Source organism: Vulpes lagopus, chromosome 7 (genome assembly GCF_018345385.1).
Source record: "Vulpes lagopus strain Blue_001 chromosome 7, ASM1834538v1, whole genome shotgun sequence".
Classification (NCBI taxonomy): Eukaryota; Metazoa; Chordata; class Mammalia; order Carnivora; family Canidae; genus Vulpes; species Vulpes lagopus.
Genome location: NC_054830.1, coordinates 3,354,934 through 3,376,283, shown reverse-complemented (window position 1 = coordinate 3,376,283; position 21,350 = coordinate 3,354,934). Strand labels below are relative to the sequence as shown.

Sequence of the window (21,350 nt, the reverse complement as noted above, 5' to 3'; positions counted from 1 at the left end):
TCCCTCTCTTGCTCTGTGTCTCTCATGAATGAATAAATCTTTTTTTTTAAGATTTTATTTATTCATTCATGGGAGACACACACACACACACACAGAGGCAGAGACACAGACAGAGGGAAAAGTGGGCTCCCTATGGGGAGCCCGATGTGGGACTTGATCCTGCTACTCCAGGATCACACCCTGGGTCGAAGGCAGGCGCCAAACCACTGAGCCATCCAGGGATCCCTGAAAAAATAAAATCTTTAAAGAATAAAAATAAATAGCTTCGGGGTAACTGGATCACTCAGTGGGTTGAGTGTCTGACTGTGACTTTGGCTCAAGTCATAATCTTGGGATCGTGAGATCAAGCCCGTGTCAGGCTCCTTCTCAGCAGAGAGTCTGCTTCTCTTCTCCTGCCCCTCCCTCATTCATGCACACGCTCACTCCCTCAAAATAACTGAAATATTTTAAAAACTTAAAAAATAAAAATAAATAAAATTAAAAGCTTCTGCACAGCAACAGAAACCAACAAAACTAAAAGACAACCTACATAATGGGAGAAGATATTAGCAAATGATATATCCAATAAAGGGTTAGTATCCAAAATTTATAGAGAACTTCTTAAATTCAACACCCAAAAAATGAATAATCAAGTTTTAAAATGGGCAGAAGACAAGCACAGACGTTTTTCCAAAGAAGACATACAGATGGCCAACAGACGCATGAAAAGATGCTCATCGCCATTTATCAGCAGGGAAATGTAAATCAAAACTACGATGAGATACCACCTCACACCTGTCAGAATGGCTCAAATCAACAATACAAGAAACAACAGACGTTGGCGAGGATGTGGAGAAAAGGAAACCCTCTTACACTGTTGGTGGGAATACAAACCAGTGCAGCCGCTCTGGAAAACGGTATGGAATTTCCTCAAAAAGTTAAAAATAGAACTAGGTGTTTACCCCCAAAGAATACAAAAATACCCCCAAAGGGATGTTTATAGCAGCATTATCAACAATAGCCAAACTATGGAAACAGCCAAAGTGTCCATCCACTATGGACGGATAAAGAAGATGTGATGCATATATACACATATACAGTGGAATATTATGCAGCCGCAAAAAAGAATAAAATATTGCCATTTGCAATGACATGGATGGAGCTAGAGTGTATTGTGCTAAGTGAAATAAGTCAGTCAGAAAAGAGAAACACTGTATTATTTCACTCCTATATGGAACTTAAACAAGTGAGCAAAGGGAAAATAGAGAGAGGCAAACCAAGAAACAGACACCTAAGTATAGAGAACAAACTACACTGATGGTGACCAGAAGCGAGGTGGGTGGGGATGGATGAAACAGGTGATGGGGATTAAAGAGCACACTTGTGCCAATCACTGGGTGTTGTATTCAAGTGTCAAATCCCAAAATTCTAAACCTGAAACTAATATTATATTGTATGTTAACTGGAATTTATTTATTTATTTTTATTTATTTATTTTTTATTTATGATAGTCACAGAGAGAGAGAGAGAGGCAGAGACACAGGCAGAGGGAGAAGCAGGCTCCATGCACCGGGAGCCCGATGTGGGATTCGATCCCGGGTCTCCAGGATCGCGCCTGGGCCAAAGGCAGGCACCAAACCGCTGCGCCACCCAGGGATCCCTGTTAACTGGAATTTAAATAAAAACTTAAATAAAAGACGGAGGGGGTGCCCAGGTGGCTCAGTCAGTGAAGTGTCTGCCTTCTGCTCAGGTCATGATCTCAGGGTCCTGGGGTTGACCCCACATCAGAGCCTGCTTCTTCCTCTCCTTCTGCCTGCCACTCTCCCTGCTTGTGCATGCACATGCAATCTCTCTCTGCCAAATAAATAAATAAAATCTTTAAATAAATAAAGACCGAGATTGCCAAACTGGAAAAAACAAAACAAGCCCAACTATATGCTGTCATAGAAGACAGTCTTTAGATTCAAAGATATAAGCAGGTTGCAAATAAAAGGATGGAAAAAGATATACCATGCAAACAGCAACTATAAGAATACTGGAGCCATATGTCATGAGCCCGGGGCATTATACAGGACTGATGAATCACAGACATCTATGCCTAAAACTAATATGTTACATGCCAAATTCAAGTTTAAAAAATAATAAATAAAAATCTGTATGTCATCTCAAAAGAAAACTCGATTTATTATACTAATATCACACAAAATCACTCTAAAAAAAAAAGGGGGGGGTAATCCTTGGATGGCTCAGCGGTTTAGTGCCTGCCTTTGGCCCAGGGCATGGTCCTGGAGTCTCAGGATCGAGTCCCACATCGGGCTCCCTGCATGGGGCCTGCTTCTCCCTCTGCCTGTGTCTCTGCCTCTCTCTCTCTCTCTGTGTCTCCTATGAATAAATAAATAAATAATATTTTTTAAAAATAAATAAATAAAACAAAAATGTTAAAGACAGACATTTTATAATGTTTGTTTTTTATGATAGTCACACACAGAGAGAGAGAGAGAGAGAGGCAGAGACACAGGCAGAGGGAAAAGCAGGCTCCACGCACCGGGAGCCTGACGTGGGATTCGATCCTGGGTCTCCAGGATCGCGCCCTGGGCCAAAGGCAGGCTCCAAATTGCTGTGCCACCCAGGGATCCCGACATTTTATAATGTTAAAAGGGCCAATCCATCAGGAAGATATAGCAATTTTCAACTTACATGCACCTAATAACAAATCCCAAAATACATGAAGCAAAAACTGATGGAAATGAGGGACAAATAGACATTTCAACAATAATAGTTGGAGACAGTAATATCCTACCTTCGACAACGAATAAGACAACCAGGCAGAAACAACAAAGAAAGGAAAGCCTTGAGCAACACTCCAAACCAACAGACATCTGTAGAGAACCCCCGCTAAGAGCAGTAAAATATACTTTCTTCTCAGTTCCTATGAAATGTTCTCCAAGACAGACCATATGTTAGACTATAAAACCAGCCTCATTAAATTAACAAGAATTCAAATCATAGAAAGTAGGTTCTCTGACCACAATAAAAATTAGAAATCAGTAACATAAAGAATTTACAAATTCTTTACAAATATGTGGAAATTTTTTTTTAAATACTCTTTTTTCCTTAAGATTTATTTATTTGAGAGAGAGTGAGAGAGCATGCATGCGTACAGCTGAGAGAAAGGAGGAGAGTCAGGGAGACTCCTCACTGAGCACGGAGACCCATGCAGGACTTGATCCCTGAACTTGAGATCATGACCTGAGCTGAAACCAAGGGTCAGGGGCTTAACCAACTATGCCACCCATGCACCCCTAAAATAACACACTCTTAAATAACCAATGGGTAAGAGAAGAAATCACAAGCGAAACTGGAAAACACTTTGAAGTGAATGAATACAAAGACACACTAAACCAAGACTTACAGGACACAGAAGCAGTGCTTAGAGGGAACGTCCCAGCTGCCTTGATGAAAAGGAGAAAGCTCGCAAATCAATAATCGAAATTTGTACCTTAAGGTCCTGGAAGAAGAGCAAACTAAACCTAAAGCAATCAATAAGAAGGAAATAATAAAGATTAGACCAGAAATGAACAGAGTAAGAGCAAATAAAGCAAGGATTGGTTTCATGAAAAAAATCAAAAAAATTTTAAAGATTTATTTATTTATTCATTCATGAGAGACATAGAGAGGCAGAGACACAGGCAGAGGGAGAAGCAGGCTCCCTATGGGGAGTTCAATGCGGGACTTGATCCCAGGACCCGGGGATCACACCCTGGGCTGAAGGCAGATGCTCAACCGCTGAGTCACCCAGGTGCCCCAAGATCAACCAAATTAATAAACCTTTAGGTAGACCAATCAAGAAATAAAAGATTCAGGTTGCTAAAACTGGGACTGAAAGATGAGACGCCACCACTACCACTCACCCTAGAGAAGTACAAAGGATTATAAAATAATACTGGTGTGGAAAGCTACTGAGCAATGAAAAGCAATGAACAACTGATACAGGCAACAGCCTGGATGGGTGAGAAGTAAACAAAGCCAGTCCCCAAAGGCGACACGTGATGTATGATTCCACAACATTCCCGAAATGACTAGATTATAGAGGAGAACAGATCAATGGCTGCAGGGACCCGGGGCGGGAGTGGGGGGGTAACTCCAAAGGGGAAGCACAAGCAAGCTCGTTCCTATTGACGGACAGCTCTGCATCTTGAGCAAGAAGGGGGTTACACAAATCCATGCAACTGATGTCACTAACATACAAAAAAGTGAGTGCGCGGGGGCAGCTGGGGGGCTCAGTCGGCTAAGCCTCTGTCTTCCGTTCAGGTCACGGTCCCAAGGTCCTGGGATCGAGCCCCGCATAGGGCTCCCTGCTCAGCGAGAAATCTGCTTCTCCCTCTGCCCCTCCCCCTGCTCATGCTCACACTCTCCCTCTCCCTCAATAAATAAAATCTTTTAAAAAATAAAGTGTGTGCACAATAAAACTGCTGGAACTCTAGCAAGGCCCAGGACATATTATGCCAAAGTCAATTTCTTAGTCTGACAATGGACTATGGTTATGTAAAATGTGACCACTGGGAGAAGGCGGGTGAAGAGTACACGGGACCTCTTCATACCACTTTTTTTTTTTAAATCTTTTTTTTATTTTATTATTTATGATAGTCACACACAGAGAGAGAGAGAGGCAGAGACACAGGCAGAGGGAGAAGCAGGCTCCATGCACCGGGAGCCCGACGTGGGACTCGATCTCGGGTCTCCAGGACCGTGCCCTGGGCTAAAGGCAGGTGCCAAACCGCTGCGCCACCCAGGGATCCCTTCATACCACTTTTTATTTTTATTTTTATTTTTTTTTCATACCACTTTTTAAAGATCTTATTTATTTGAGGGAGAGAATACGACCTGGGGGAGGGGCAGAGGAGAAGCAGACTCCCTGCTGAGCATGGAGCCCAATGTGGGGCTCGATCCCAGGACCCTGAGATCATGACCTGAGCCAAAGTCAGATGCTTAACTGACTCAGCCACTCAGGCAACCTCTCTGTATTATTCCTGCAACTTCTTGGGAATCTATAATCCTTAAAAAATAAAAAGTTAAGAAAAATAATATGGGGGCTATTTTGCCATGGATGGCAGGATGGAAGGGCAGACTATCATATGGACTGATGGTTTGGGGCTGGGTGACAGGGACAGGTGCCTTCTTTATCCTAATCTGTCTTTCTCTGTATGTGTTCAAAATCTCGTAATAAAACCCTTAAAATGTGAAGTACATGGAACCAACACAGTAGTGGCCACTAACAAGGGCCTTCTCCATCCAGACCTACAAACCCCCTTCAAACTGTGCCATTATCAAGGCTCAGCCCCTTTTGTCTCCCTGAAACAACGGCCAGAGAGGCCACTAGAGCCGCTGAGTGTTCTCACAACCTAGATCCTAAAGAGACGCAGGATGGTCTGAATGCCACCTTGAATAATGTATTCCAAACAGCATGTGAGAGTCGCCTAATACGCATGATCTCTAAAACGAGCTCTGCCAGGCGCCAGGATCTCACTTCCCATCCCGCATTTCTCCTTCAGCCAAGGCGACAAGTGCTGCCAGGGCCCACCCGCCCCCAAGCCCTCATCATTCCAGAGCGGAAATCTGAACTGCTCATGGTCAGGGAATTTTTAAAAGCTTCAGGAGACTCGCAGCATTCTACGTGAGGTTTCTCCTTTTCAAAGGCCTCGTTTCCAGGTGAAAATGATCTGCTCTCACACCAAGGTCTCAACTCTTTCTAAGCCAGAAAATGTAAAAGGGAGAACAATAAAGGAAAGGAAGACTGGGTGACAGAAACAACAGGATGAGCTCCATCCTCCCGACCTTGCCCGGTCATCCTGGGAGAAGCAAGAGCCACGGGGCACCTGGGTGGCTCAGGCTGTGAAGCGCTTGCCTTTGACTCGGGTTGTGATCCTGGAGTCCTGGGATCGAACCCCGCATCAGGGAGCCTGCTTCTCCCTCTCCCTCTGACCCCCACTCCTGCTTGCTCTGTCTCTCTCATGTGCGCTCTCTCTCGCTCTCTCTCAAATAAATAAATAAAATCTCAGGAAAAAAAAAAAAAAAGAGGAAGAACCAGCATCCCCCAGTACTTTCTGCTCTGGGCCCAGCATCCAAGCCCAGCATCCAAATATCCAAATAGACAGGCCCCTCCATGGAGAACCCTGCCGACTGTTCCCCAATCACAACAATCCTCTCAGGTGGTCACCCTCATGTCACCGATCACCAAGAAGGAAGATGAGGCCCCGAAGGATTAAGGGACTTGCCCAAGGTCACACAGTTGGGAGGAATGGTGGGCCAGGGTTAATCAAGCTGTTTCACCCTGGGAGTCAGCGCAGATTCCTTCCCATGCACCCAGTCCACTCATGAGGCCTCCCTGGTGTGCTGCCTCCGAAATCTCCCCCAAGGCCAGTCCTCCTGCCCCCAAACTAGACCACCTCTTGAGCCACTGTCACAGCCCACCTGGCTGACGGCTGGAGTTCCCTCCTGCTTTTACTCCTGAGAGCCACCAGAGGGGTCTTTGAAAACACAGAAATCTCTGACTTCACCATCAGCTCCCCGGGCTTCTCCCTGCCTTTACTGGGGTCTGGCTTACCGCAGCCTAAGCGGCAGAGCCACTCGGTGTGGCTTCTGCAGACCTCAGGGTTTACTGCTCTCCAGCCAGCTCATCATGTTCCAGCTACATGGGACTCCTTCCAACCCTCAAACATGCCAAGCTCATTTCCGCCTCAGGACCTTTGCACGTACTATTTGTTCTTCCGCTTGGAACTTCTTGTTCCAGAGCTCCTCAGGGTTGGCACCTCCAAGTCATTCAGATCTCTGCCCAAATGTCACCTCCTTGGAGCAGATTCCTGTCCACCCAGTTAAAGCAGCACTGCCTCTTGTGCTTCCCAGTCAAATCACTCCCCCATTTCAACACCCAGGGGCCATTTGTTCCTTGCTGGCTACTTAGCACCTAGCCTGGCACAATGAGCCTGGAGAGCTCCCAGGCCCTCAGGGCTGTGGCGAGCCTTCAGGCTCTTCTACAAAGTTGGGGCTGGTGGAGTCAGCTGGTCCCAAGCACCAAAGCACCAACTCAGTGGCCAGGGATAAAAGCCCCGTGCTGAGCACTTCTTAATGCACATCACCCCGTTTACATCCAGCAAGGAGAGCACCTGAGGGTGCCAAGGCCCAGAGAGGCAGCGCTGTTCGCCCCAGGTCAGTGGCAGAGCAGGTTCAGGAGCTGGGGTGCCATTTTCAGTACTGGCTCTAGGCCTAAACCAAGTCTCAAGGACTAGATTCTGGTCCCCCGACTCCAAAATCCCCTGGAGAGGTCTTCCTGAGTGCCTGGACTGCCAGGGGTTCCTGTACACGGGTGGGGGCAGGGGGCAACCACGGGACCCCTGCCCAGGCCCCTCTCCAGGAACCACAGCCATCTCTGCTCTGGGCCAGCCTCACCCGAGAGCCAGCAAAGGGGCGTGCAGCTCAGTGTGGAAGGCCGGCATTTAGGGGACCAAGTGGAGCTGGGGAAGCTCTCTCTTCTGATTTCCCAGAGTGGACATCCCAAATGCGGACACAAGGAGGCACAGAGTGGCGGGTTCTGGATGTTTCTGGAGAACCTCCACCGGCTCTCCTCTCCAGGCCCAGTGTCCTCAGGGACAGCTCTGGCCTGGGGGTTGCACACTCTTGCCAGCCCAGGTCACCCGAGCAGCACGGACACATCGGGGATCCCTGCCCTCTGGGGTGCACGCTCTGACCTCACCTCTCCGTGGTGGCTTGTACAGCAGTGGCCACGCCGGAGCCCTCCACCCATCCTGACCACACCGAGCTCCAGGCCTCCAGGGCACCCAGCCTATGTGGCAGGACCCCTGCCTGGCAGTCACAGGGCCGTGTGACCAGTCCCCGGCAGGGACCCTTCCCTCCTCAACTACTGCATCAGCCCTCAGGGCGAGGAGGACATCCTATCACCCCCAAACTGACCCCTGGACTCTGGAGCACACGGAGGGCCCCTCACAACGTCTGTCTGGCTGCACACACATCAGATCCTCACAGGGGCTACAGAAGGCCTTCCCTGGTTGGGTTTTGTCCCGTTGGCCCAGAGTTTTCTATTGGGAAGATATGCTATGTCTGTAATAAAGACCCGTCCGGAAGGCTTGTTAGGCAAACAGCCATATGACCCGGCTGACCCCCAAGTTCCCAGGCCTTCTTCTGGTTAAAGGCCAAGTCAGTTAATACAGGGAGACATGGGGCTTCAAGGAGCAGGTGCCGGAAGCCCGAGGCAGCAGCTCCTGGTACCCGGCGTCACAGGGGCCGTACCAAGGACACCTGCGCCCCAGCCGTGGCAGCCGAGGGGCACAAAACCTGACCAGAGCTTCTCCCACCCAGGGCTGCTCTGCGAAGCCCACCAGCTCACGCCAAGCCCTCGCACGGGACCCCGGTCTTCCAGGCTGGAGACTCCAAGTTCATTTTTATGGCAGCCCCAAGTTCACTGGAGGAGAAAATCCAATGAGGCATGATGAACAGGCCCCAGGACTCCGAGTTCTGGCCCGGCTGCCTCTGGCCCAGCCTCCCCCGGCAGCAGCGCCCTTGCTTCCTGGTCCGTAAATCCCTGGCCAAACCCTCCTACCTGCCCCATTGCCGTAAAGAAGCTCCAGAGGAAGAAAAAACAAACTGATTTTCTAATAACCTTGACTGTTCCTTAACTTCCTCCCCAGCATCAGTACGGAGCAGCGGTGTGAAAACCATGGGCCACTGTGGAATTTTAGAAATTTCTGTTACGATGCCTCCATTCACCGGCAAGGGAAGACAGAGCCCAGAGGAAAGTCGGTACTGTGATCTACCGAAGGCTCAGGAGGCTGGGCCCAGGTCCTCTGCGGGCTGTCCTGGGCACCCCCCGGCATGCCCTCGGAGCACAGCTGTCCTGGGGCTCGAACTCCTCCGGGAACGGATTTTCAGGTACTGACTCGGTTCTTCTCACAACCCCCTGACGCACAGACCTACGCTGCCGTCCCCATTCTGGAGGTCAGGACATAGACCCAGGAGGTCAGGCGCATGGGTGCAAGCCGCAGGCTGCCCACCCCACTCGGGCTCTCCTGCCTCAAGACCTCAGGCCATTTAGGACCGCCTGCAGCTGGCGATGCTACTTCCGAGCTGTACTTCTACCCAAGCCTCTCTCCTGGGTCTTCCCAGGGCCAAAGCAGCATTCCAAGTTCCTGGAGCAGCTTGGGGCTACGTCCACAGCTCCCCAGCACAGCCAGCATCCATGCCACAAGTGTCCTGCCCTGGGCTCGGCCACCAGGACTCCCAGCCCTCACAGCTGGTCCAAGATAAGAGGCAGGACTGCAAGGGTGTCCGGGAGGATCGGGACACGGCCGTGGGGCCTGACGTCCCGGACTGAGCAGCAGCATTGCAGGCCAGGGTGGCTCACTCAGCCACTGCACCTCGAGAGCCCTGACTTCAAGCAGCCCGGTACCGGGCCCTCCAGGGGTCAGCCCCTGCCCTTCCGGGGGCAGGCTGTCCTGACCCCTGGGTCGGCCCACAGCTGCCGTCTCCTCCTCCTCCAAACACTGGCTTGATTCCTACCCCCTCCGTGAAAGGCTCAGGGCCTCCCCGGGCCCCCACAAAGGCCTCCCCCTTAGCTGTACCCCTCCCCCTGCAGTGGGTCAACACCCTCCCCTCTCACCCCTCAGTGGCCACAGCCGGTTTACACTGGCTCTGTCTCGTCTCTCCAGCTAGAGGCAGACGGCTCCAGAAACTCTGATGGACCAGGAAGGTGGGCAGGAACAGGAGGCGGATGGAAGGGGCCAGTCTCCACTAAGGGCCAGGAGCCCCCACAGCTAGCACCTCTGACCCCATCACAGTGCTCAGCTCATCCAGGGACTGCAGTTCCCCCAAATAACCAGGCTGTCAGGGGCCAGCAGCAAGCATGAGAGACACCCAGCATGTTGAGAACTCCGTACCAACAAGACAAAGCAAAAAACAAAGGAGTGTAAAATAATTCATAACTATTTTTATACTGATTCCATGTTGAAATGTTAACATTTGGGGTATCTTTGGCTCAATACAAATACATTAGTCAAATTAGTTTCATCTGTTTCTCTTTACTCTCTAACGTGACTTCTAGAAAAATGGCACAAGGGGCTTGCTTTGCGTCTTTACTGGGCCGCGCTGCCTTAGGAAAGACATCTTTCCAGGTCTCATATTTTGGTCACTGAGTCTTCTGGAGTCAGTTTTTGTAGACAGCACGAAGCCGGGGACCAGCTTTATCACCTGACATCCGGGGTGTGTTCACGCATGTACCCACGGGGCACTTCCCACGAGCCCAGGACACCCCACCTCACCGGTATCCTCTGCCGGGGGACAGAAAGTCACAGGCACACAGGTGGGCGTCAGGGATGGCACCAGGCAAGCATGTGGGGCAGGGGGCTGTCCGGCTATGTGCTGCTACCAACCCACACCCCTCAAGTCCCTCCCACCCCCAGGAGAGCCCAGTTTGGTGGGCATTTCTGAATGGCCCAGTGTGGTGCTGCCGCTACCCCTGGAGGGGACACTTAGAACCCAGTCACTGGCATCTAAGAGGCAACTCACAACTCTGGTAAGGCTGGGGCCGGGCAGACCAGGAAAGTGGCCCGAAGGAGGTGGCTCAATTTAAAATCCACTAGCCAGGGACACCCGGGTGGCTCAGGGGTTGAGCATCTGCCTTCAGCCCAGGGTGTGATCCTGGAGTCCCAGGATCAAGTCCCACATTGGGGTCCCTGCAGGGAGCCTGCTTCTCCCTCTGCCCATGTCTCTGCCTCTCTGTGTCTCTCATGAATAAATAAATAAAAGCTTTAAATATAAGTAAATAAATAAATACAAATTTATAAAATAAAGCCCACTGGCCAGACTGCAGGGGGAGGTCTTAGAAAGGAGGGTGCTGAGTGGGGTTTCCCCCACATGAAGCTCTCAGGGAGGCCCGCTCAGACCTGGGCGATGAACAGCCAACCTGGCCAGCAGGAACCGGCCTTTCCGCCCTCAGCCATGGCAGACTCGAGGCCAGGAGGCCCCAGCCCTACCAACCACGAGGTGAACCTACAGGACACGGGAAATGGAGAAGCCAGAGCGGTAGGGGCCAGGGTCACAGGCCCCATGGAACAGACACAGGGAGGGAGGCCTGGCTCTGCAGCGAGAGGTCCTGCAGGGGACCCACCGGGCCAGCTCAGGCTGGAGGAAGAAGAGGGCAGACAGGCGAGGACTCACCGCTCACTACGGGGGTCCAGAACTGTGCACACCAAGGGCGGCCTGAGCACCTCCCGCAGGTGAGCTGGGTCACCGTGTCTGACGTTCTGGCTGTCCCTCACCTTCAAGGCCGTCCCCAAACCCATGGGCCCAGCCTCCCCACACAGACGCTCAGGGAGGGAACCAGACACAGGAGGCCACACGAAGTGTGAGTCCATTTATGTGGGACGTCCAGACTGGAGGGGGGCTGGTGGGTGCCGGGTTTGGGGGCAGGAGGAAAGGAACTATTTAATAGATACAGTGTTTCCTGCTCAGTTCTGGAATGTTCTGGAATTTCACAGTTGTGACGGCTGCACAGCTCTATAAATGTTCTAAAACACACTGAATTGTCCACTGAAAAGGGTGAATGTTGAGGTATGCGAATATCTCGATAAAAATACACTTAAGGGGCACCTGGCTGGCTCGGTCGGTAGAACATGCACCTCTTGGTCTTGGGGTCACGAGGCAGAGCCCCATATTGGGTGTCGAGTTTACTTTGACTATATATATAAAACGACGACAGGGCAGGACTACTTTATGAGGGGCTGCTCTAGAAAATTCAGGGTCTCGGGCTCCCTGCCTGGAGCCTACTCCTCCCTCTGCCTGTGTCTCTGACCCTCTCTCTTGCTCTCTCTCTCTCATGAATAAATAAATAAAATATTTTTAAAAAAATAGAAAATTCAGGGTCTGGTCACCCACCAGAGCCAGTCGCTGGGCAGCTGCCCCGTGGCTCTCCCTGGTGAGCCCAACAGCTCTGGTCTTAGCCCCTGGGATGCTTGGGGACAGAGCTGCCGCCCCTTCTCCCCTCAGCCCCTCGGAGCCTAGTGCGGGGAGCAGGCGGGAGGACGACACCCAAGAGACGGCCTGGCTTCCCTGCCCCCACCCCATGCCCTTGTCCATGCAGGTCCCCAGGCCCCCCCCGAGCACCCGCTCCGTCCCCCTCCTCCCGCCAGCTCATCGTTGCCCATTGCCCACGATGACAAGGCTCGGCTCAAGTGCTGCCTCTTCTGTCATCTTCCTGGCCACCGCCCAAGCCTTTGCCCTGCGCCTCCTCCGGCCTGGCGTCTGTGTATCCCGGCAGCCCTGGCCTCCCTGCCCCTCTGCCTTCCACCGTGGACCGTGACCCTGTGGGCAGGAGACGCCGCTCATCTGGCCACAGACACGAGGCGGGCCGACAACTGTCACACTCAACAGATGTTGCTCAATGCCTCGGATGGAGCCAGGGCTCCCACGGCCATGTGTCCACTATAAAGCCACGGCCTGGCCAGGATCGAGAAGACAAGCCATCGGTCGGCAGGCCCAGAGCCACATTCGAGAAGCGTCCTGTGAGTCTGGAGGTGGGCAGGCCGCGCGGCTGGGGTGTCTGCAGGGCCACGTGCCGCATGACCGAGGCCGCGCTGTCCACTCTCCCCGTGACCATCAGCCTGAACCTGCCCGCGCCCACCTGCAGGTCCGGGAGCCGCTAGCAAGCTCCGTGCACGCATCTGTCCAACCAGCCGCCCCTCCATCTGTGGGGCCCGGCGAGACGCCTCGAGGTGCAGAGTAGCCAGCCTCTCAACAAGCGACACTGCCTGTGCGTCGAGGCTCTGTCCTGCCTCTGGTGCAAGGACACGCGGACTCAGGAGCAGCCAAGACCGGTCTGTGGCCCCGACAGGCTGCCACCCAGGAAGGGGGCGAAACGGGACACCTTTTTTCCCAGAAGGGGGTCACTGAGCCAGCGTTCTCTCCTGACTCCTTACTCTTCCTTGGGCAGAAGGAGCTGGACTAACGCAGTGAATCAAGAGTTTAAATTCCAGGGGCTTTACTCACACGCAAGCAAGACACGAGCAAGCCTCTCGACTCGTGACTCTGATAATCAGATCCATGCAGCGCGCAACCCGAGATAGGAAGCCCACTGTGCCGAGGGCCGACTCTTTCTGATACATGAGATTTTAAAGGGAACAGCGGGCATTTGAAAGAGCCAGCAGCAAAATGAGAATCTCCCAGCCCAGCTGCCCGGCCAGGGACCCCCTCACTCATCTGGAGTGCCCACGCAGAGACCACACCAGCCGGCTCCCGGGCCACTGTCTGGGCTGCCCAGAAATGCTGGGGTACACAGCCCGTTTCCACCCACCTGTGGCCCGGAGATCCCCATGCACCCCTGTCGGCAGGCCGTCACCGTGCCTGCTGGTGGCTTTGGGCTGGCTCTCGGTCAGAGGGGGCCTCAGGGATCCATCCTCCGGCTTCTTCTGTACAAAGCACAGCTCCAGATGCACCGGCAGCTCATCTTCCACAAATCATTTCTCTCCACGCTCTCCCCCTGGAGACTGGAGCGAGCAGCCATAAGACCAGGAAGGCAGGCCCGCCTCCACCCCTACCTGCCCACGAGGTGCGGTCACTTAGGGGTCAGACCTGGGCCACCCACCTAGAGATCCCCTCTTCACAGCTCGCTGGACAGGCTCCCCCGAGGAACGTAACCGGGATCACGTATCAGCAGACAGGGCCAGACCCTCCGTTCGTCATTGTTCTGACCTGTACCTGGAGACCCGCTTGGGGGGCTCGGTGGCCTGCAGCGACTTGTTTTCTGGCTACTCGCTCTTTGTCCACTGAACAAACCCACTCGAGGCCTCCGTCCCCAAGAGCCACAGCCCGGAGCGACAGGACAGCTCTGCTGCCAAAAAAGCCCAGCGGGCCCAAGAGCCAGACAGCTCCACACACGCAATCTGTCAATGCCACCAGAGCCCACCAGTGCCCGTGCCGCCCTCGCTGGGACCACTGGGCTGGGGCAGGAAGCACAGGGACTGAGAGAGGGAAAGGCCCAGAAAGAGGCAAAAAAAAAAGCATAGGCAACTTTGGAAAGCCAGGATGTCCAATCTGGAACTCTCCAGATTGTTTATTTCAATCAACTAAAGAAGGTGCAATCTCATGTTAACGGTATGCATGCCTGACAAACAGAACATTCCTGGGAAGGGACCGGACGGGCGACTTTCTGTCCTTGGCTCAGAAATCACACATCGGCCACCCTTCTCCCCACCCCACAGTCATGGTGGAAGAGCGGAGCCAGAGCTGCCGGGTCCCGGCCTGCGCCTGCCACCTGCCATCTGACTGTCACCATGGCGTCCACGCACCCCACACAGCTCCGCGTTCACACCCACGAAAGCCACATCTTCAGAGCGTCCCCGTGGAGGCCCGGGAGCTGAATGACCATAAAAACCACCTCCCAGGGTTCGTCGCCCCTTCCGACGAGGGCACTGGTGTTGGTAAAGAGAATGGGTCAGATGCTTACAAAACAAAACGATTGGGAAACGCATCTTCCTTTCAAACCCTCGGCCTCTGCCAGGCCCAGACAAACTCCTCAGGCCGAGAAGATCCTTTCTAATCTTCTGGGGTGCAGTACACAGAGGGGGTGGGGGCTGGAGCATGAAAAGGTCAAACATCGCAAGTGGCAAAGTATCTGCCCCTGTTCACAGCCACTTTTTCTTCCTCCTTCATTGTGGGGTTGTTTCAGTGGATGGGGTCATAACGTTTTCTTCTATTTCCCTTGAAACAGCTTACAACCCTTTTTTTTCTTTTTTTAATATAGAGGACTCCAAATGCTTTGATGTAAAAAACATGGAAATTCATTCATTCAACAAAGGAGCATTTACTGAACACCCACCGTGAGCCGGGAACCGCCCTAGGTGCTGGGGAGACACGCAGCAGCCAAGAAAGACGGCGCTCCTGCAGCATGGACCGCGCACCCTGCTGCAGGTGTTTCTAAACTATGGCCCACAGCTCAAATCCAGCCTGCCACCTGCTTTGGGTACAGCCTCCAAGCTAAGAACGGTTCTGACCTTTTTTTTTTTTTTTTTAATTTATTTATGATAGTCACACACAGATAGAAAGAGAGAGGGAGAGACATAGGCAGAGGGAGAAGCAGGCTCCATGCACCGGGAGCCCGATGTGGGACTCAGTCCCGGGTCTCCAGTATCGCGCCCTGGGCCAAAGGCAGGTGCCAAACCACTGCGCCACCCAGGGATCCCCGGTTCTGACCTTTTTTAATGGTTGGTGAGGGGAACAAAAAAATCAAAGGAAAAGAAACAGTTCATCACGGGTGAAAAGTATGTGAAACTCATGATTCTGCATCCACGAATAAAGTTTTATTGGAAAATAAGCACACTCATTCCTGTCTATAGTGCTGTGATACAATGGCAGAGAGGAGTTGGGACTGGCCTGCAAAGCCAAAACTATTTACTCTCTGACCCTTTCCAGAAAAAGCTTCTGTTCTCCTGGATGAGACAAGCAATAAATAAACAGATTAGTATGTGGGTTTGTAGTAGTGCTGAATGCAAAGAAGAAAAAGCAGGACGGGGAGAGAGGGTGGTTGGAAGGGTGCGTTTAGGCAGTGTAGCCAGAGATGGCCTCGGAGCCGAGATGTGAATGACAAGGAGCCAGCTGGCTAGAAGAGTAGGAGAACAACAAGTGCAAAGGCCCTGAGGCAGGGCAGGGAAGAGTGGGCAGGGAGCTGGTTACAAATGAGAGAGTAGGCATGGGGGGGAGGGGAGGGCAGGGAGAAAGGACAGACCACAGTGACCACAAAGACCACGGGAAGGGGTCTCAAGTTTTCCCAGGAATAACAGGAAGCTACTGGAACGTTCTGAGTAGAGGTAGGCCATTTTTTAAACTTTCTAAAAGCTCCCTGAGGAAGCAGGAGCAAAAAACGACGGGCTAGTGGTGACACCTTATCTAATCAAAGAGAACGCTCCTCGAACAGGCCAAGCCAAAGTGGGGAGTAAACTCAAAAACCAACTTGCCCAACAACAGAATCAATGCATCAAACCACTCAGGCCTTACTACCGAAGGGACATGAACATTTTTTTTTTTTTTTTTTTTTTAGTATCACAGTTAAATGCATGTCATTGTATAGAAGTATCGGCAGCCAGCATACTAACAGCCCCACGACCTCATGGACATAACTGTCCAGGAGGAGGCAGGATTAAAGCAGTGAGTCACCTTCAAGTCAACTTAAAGAGATCTGTTAAGCAAAGTGACAGGAAGGGGTATGGTGACAGGGGGAAGGCGGTGTGGTGACAGGTGGAAGCCTGGGCAGGGCACCCACGTGGGCTTGGGTGAGGACATCCCCCGGAAGACCCCTGCACCATGCCTGCCGGCCAGTCTGCACCCCCCTCTCAGGAGTGGAAGCTGCAGGCTGGGAAGGCCGGGGGAGAGGCAGGGTGACAGCCAAGAGGGACCTGCACAGCCAGGCTGACACAAGCCCCTCCTCATTCGCGGACGGAGGGGAGGAAGGGGACAAAGGGAAGCAGAACTTGAGGCAGATCAAGGTCCTAGCCAAATAGCAGACAGGCTGCTGTTCGAGGTTAAGTGACACGATCCCCTTTGGGGGGCACCTGTGTCCCCCAGGGGACCCTGGGTTACGTCTGGGGGCATCTGTGGTGGTCACATTGGGGGTGCTCCTGGCATCAAGTGGGTGGGGCCAGGGATGCGGCTCAGCCCCGCCACAGTGCCCGGGACCATCCCACGGAGGACAATCCGATCAAATGTGAGCCCGACCGAAACAGATGCCACGCACCACTAAGCAACCCAGTCCAGCTCCGAGCTTCTGGTGCCACACAAAGCATTCAGTGCTTCTCACCCCCTCTGAACCCCAAAATGACCTGGGATGGGTTCTGAGGACACCCATTTTTCAGATGAGGACCATGGGGCCCAGAGAAGGGAAGGGATCTGCTCCAGAGGAGGGATTTGAATCCGGGTCCCTCAGATTTGGAAGCCTGTATGGGGAATGGAGGGGAGGACAGGAACCTGGGGACACAGTCCCCAACAGCAGGTCAGAACGGAGTCCAGGTTGGGCCCTGTCCTCTGCTGCCCAGCATCCTCAGCCAGGAGCACAGGCACCAGGGCAGGGCAGGTAAGAGCTGGGGCAAGAGGCCCCAGGGGGCAGCCACGGGGCAAGACTTTGGAGCAGAGCCAGGAACCCTGGCCTGCTGAGGCTGTGGTGAGGCACCGAGGTGACCGAGCAGGTCTGTGGGGCCCTCCACACTCATACCCTCTGCAAGCAGCCCATTTACTCTCCACCCTGCCCCCCCACCTGGGAAGGTTTAGTGATCCCCCCCTCAACTTTGTTCTTGAGCAAGTGACCGGCCCAAGGTCACACAGCTCTGACGCCCACACCACCCTGCCACATCCTAGGAGGAAAACCACCCACAGAGGCTCAGTTGCCAGCACCTCACTCCAGCCCTACCCGTCGTCCTCTGCTCCTGCCCAGTCCCCGAACCTGGCCCCATGGGTGGTGGGCTTCACACCCCAGGACACCCACCTCTCCCTTCCCCCACCAGAACTGGGGCCCCCTGAAGCTAGAATTCTCTGCAACCTGCCCCAGTGCTCCACCGTCCCCATTCTCACAGGTGTCAGATAAGACCCAGGAACAGATGGCCCAGCCCCTCCAGGGGAAGGGGGTGGGGCACAGGAGGGCAAGGGCGAGAAACCAGCAGAGGCGGTGGCGAAATGCGGAATCAAGTACGGCCAGAGTGAGGGGAAGGGGCTGGGCGGGGGCGGGGGGTGGGGGAGAGGGCCGAGCACCCCAGAAGCTCCTGCAGGATGGCACAGGGACTGAAATAAAGTACAACAAAGGCCGGGCGGGGTCCCTAATGACCAATCAGCAATACCTTTCAGCGCCAGCGTTTAGCATCCCCTTGCCCGCCCGCCCACAATGAGGAAAGCAACCGAAAACGGGAGGAAAAAAAAAAAATCAATTGTTACAAGACCTGTATGGATTCCCAGTCTCCACGCCTTCACACTCACGGGAGTGTGCACACACGCACACACGCGGCGGCTGACACAGGACCCGCGAGCACGCTGCAACACCTGGGAGCGCTTGTGCCACCACACCTCCGCCTCCCCCTCCGCGCCCCAGCAGTGACGTCCCCTGTCCCACCCCCACCCCCCCGCCCCGGGGGCAGGGCAGTCTGACCGGCGCGGTGTCCCCGGCACCATCGGCACCATCGGAGGAACACCGAGATGGGCCAGGCATCCAATCAGAAACACGGAAAGCGGGCCAGCGAGTTTCAGAAACCCTCGACTCCGATAATCACAAGTTGACTCCACGACTTTCACACTCTGTCCTTCAGGGTTCCAAAAACACAAACTGCAAAGACGGGAGACGCTTGTGCACCGCTCCTGCAGGGGTGGCGGGAGGCGGCTGGCCAGCAAGTTGACAGACCCTCCCGAAGCCTCATAAGGAAGCTATTATTTGAGAATCAAGGGAGTCATTAGCTCTCGGATGGCGGCGATAAAAGCCCACAGAGTCATCTAATGAGCCCGTTTCGGGGGCCTTCTCCAGCCTGGGGACAGCCCCATACGCCGCTGCTGAGGCAGAGGGGTGGGGCAGGGCACCCCAGCCTTGAATGCATCCCTGTGCCCTCAGACCCCAGGCCCGGCCCGCACCCAGCGGGACCCAAAGCAACTCGCAGCTGACATAAACACACGGACACCACCACGCTCTTGACGTGTTGTAGGATCACCGGATCCCACCGAGCACAACCACCTTCTCACTAGTTTCATAACTCGGGAAACAGTTGCCCAGGTGCACCTGAATTATTAAAACAAAAGCATCCTCACCCCCCCTCCTCCCCAACCCAACAGATGGGACACGCGGAAGCGCAGTCCACGCTTCCCCCGCCCCCGGGGGTGGGAGGGGGGAGCACGAGCTCCTGCAAACCCTTCACCGGTGCCCAGGTGGACACGCACCCGCTCCACCTGGTGTCACCGCGCCCACCGGCCGCAGACGCAGGTCCCTTTCCGAACGAATCCGTGCCCCCGCCGCTCCCACCGGGTGGCCGCAATCTCCTCCTACAGAGAAGGGGGTCGCTGAGCCGCCCAGGGGGGCTGGGACGGGGAGGCACGGAGGGGACGCGTCTGGAGGCTCGAGGTGCATACCAAGTGGATACGGTTTTTAATCATTAAAAAAAAAAAAAACCCCACACACAGCGGACTGCACGCTCCTTTCGGGGGCGCGGGGATGGGGAGCGAGTTGGGAAGCCGCGGCGGCGCGGCGGCCCGCGTCTGGGCGCGGGGGGCGGGGGCGGGGGCGGGGGCGGGGGCCGGGGCCGCGGCGGGGGCAGCGCCCCAGTGACCCCGCCGGGCGCCCCGAGGGGCGGAAACGCCGGCGGGGCCCGGCCGGGGCCTGGGATCGCCCGCGCGCCCGCGCTCGCCAGCGCTCTCCGTCCCTGCCTCGCTCTTCATTTTTTTTTTTTTTTTTAATTATCAGGATTGTTGTGAATAATAAAAGAGAAGGGCCCAGGCGGGCAGGGCCGGCCGGGCCGGGCCACCCACGCTGTCATCTTTTGTGCAGGGCCGGCGGGGACGCCCCGGCCCAGCCCCCGCGCGCGCCCCCGGCCCCCGGCGCCCGGCCCCCGGCCCCCGGCTCCGGGCCGGACGCCCCCGCCTCCCGCCCCCGGCCCCGCCATTGTCCGGCCGCGCCGCCCCCGCCCGAGGCCCGCCGGGCGCCCCCGGGCCGGGCGGTTAACGCCCCCAACCGCCTCGCGGGCCGGGACAAAGCGCGGCGGCCGCGGCCCGAGCAGGCCGCGCCCGAGGCCTGGGCCTCGCGTCCCGGGCGCCCGCCCGCAGCCCGGGGCGCGGCGCGGGGGCGGCGGCGGCGGCGGCGGCGGCGGCGGCGGCTGCGAAGGCGGCGGCGGGGCCCGAGCTCGGACGCGGCGACCGCCTCCCCGCGGGCTCACCTGAGGCGGCGCGCGCGGCCCGGTCCGGAGCAGCGGCGCGCGCTCCCCCGCCCTCGGCGTCGCACCCCCAGGCCCCGCTCGGGCCGGGCCCCGCTCGGTCGCTGGCGGCCGAGCCCTCCGCGAGCGCCCCGGGCGGGGCTTATGAGGCCGCGCGCCAGCTCCGCCCTGGCTGCCATTGGCCCCCGAGCCCACGCCCGCGCGCCCATTGGCTGCCGCTGACAGCTCCGCCCCTCCCCTCCGCCGGGCCCATCAACATCGCACGGCCCGCCCCCCGCGCGCCCCGATTGGGCGGGCGCGGGCGCAGGCCTCGCCTTCCCATTGGCTGGTCTGCCGGGACACGCCGGCGCCCACCCACGTGCCCGCTGACCGGCTCCGTTTTCATTGGAAGCGGCGCACGCCAGCCAAGGCAGCCGCCACCAACCGGACGGCGGCTGGGCCCCGGATTGACAAGGGCGCCTCGGGGACCGCCCAACGACCGCATGGGGGCAAGCGAGCATTGGCTGGCGGGGCGAGCCCGAGGCGCGGATTGGCTGGAGAGGATGCCAATCAGGGCCGGGGCCCCGCCCCGGTTATCAAGCTGCAACTGAGTACGTGAGACCCAGCACAACATCAGCACCAGGCCCGGGAGGTACGAGGAAGGAGTTCGAGACCCGCGGCCGGAACTTGGACGCGGCGTTCTCCGGTTCGTGGAGTCCTGACGTGCGAACGGCTCCGGTGCAACCCATTTTGCAAAACGGAGGGACTATAAAGAGTCAAGCAGCAAGCGCCCCTCCTCTGCGCCCCCCCCCCAGAAATCCACATCTACTCCCATCACAATCCACAAACCTTTGCAAATCCGCAAGGCCCACCGGGTAGTTAGGGGCGCTCCCGCAAGTTCCCTAACACGAGGCAGTCCCTGGCACCAAGGTTCCGAGCTCGGCTGGGCCCCGCGCCTCACTGGGACCTTTCGGAGCCTCAGTTTCCCCTGCGAAGTGGAGATGATGGTAACGACCACACGCACACTCGACCCTGCCGGCCAGTCCCGAGGGACGTTGCAAGAATGAGTGGGACGAGACCCACAAAGGGTTTGGGCGGGTGGCTTCACCGCGGTCTTCATCATTGCTACCTGCGCCGTAGGCAACAGCAGGGAGCGCCGGGGGCTCGCGGGTCACAGGTGCGAATCAGCAGCGGGGCGTTTCCCAGGAGCCTTGGTTAAGTGTTATCCGCATTGTACCCCGGGAGGTCAGGCACCCCGAGCAACGCCCCGGAGCTCGGGTCTTCAGCACCAAAGGAACTGCTCTACACACCCATCTACGGGGTCGGCCAGGTAACTTGCAGCCCGGGGCACTCCCGTAGCACTTTCAGCTGTGTAGCAGTTTAGGGACGCAGTTTAGGGACGCCTGGGTGGCTCAGCGGTTCTGCGCCCGCCTTTGGCCC

General features: G+C 55.6%; 1 protein-coding gene across 1 annotated transcript in view; it reads right to left on the bottom strand.

The window, feature by feature from the left end:
- KDM4B (lysine demethylase 4B) overlaps window positions 1–19,998 on the bottom strand; it is a 138,005-nt gene extending 118,007 nt beyond the window's left edge. Inside the window, 1 exon segment of the mRNA XM_041761091.1 lies at window positions 19,935–19,998. The gene's annotated coding sequence lies outside the window, so the exon portion shown is untranslated.
- Between the last annotated feature and the right edge of the window lie 1,352 nt (window positions 19,999–21,350).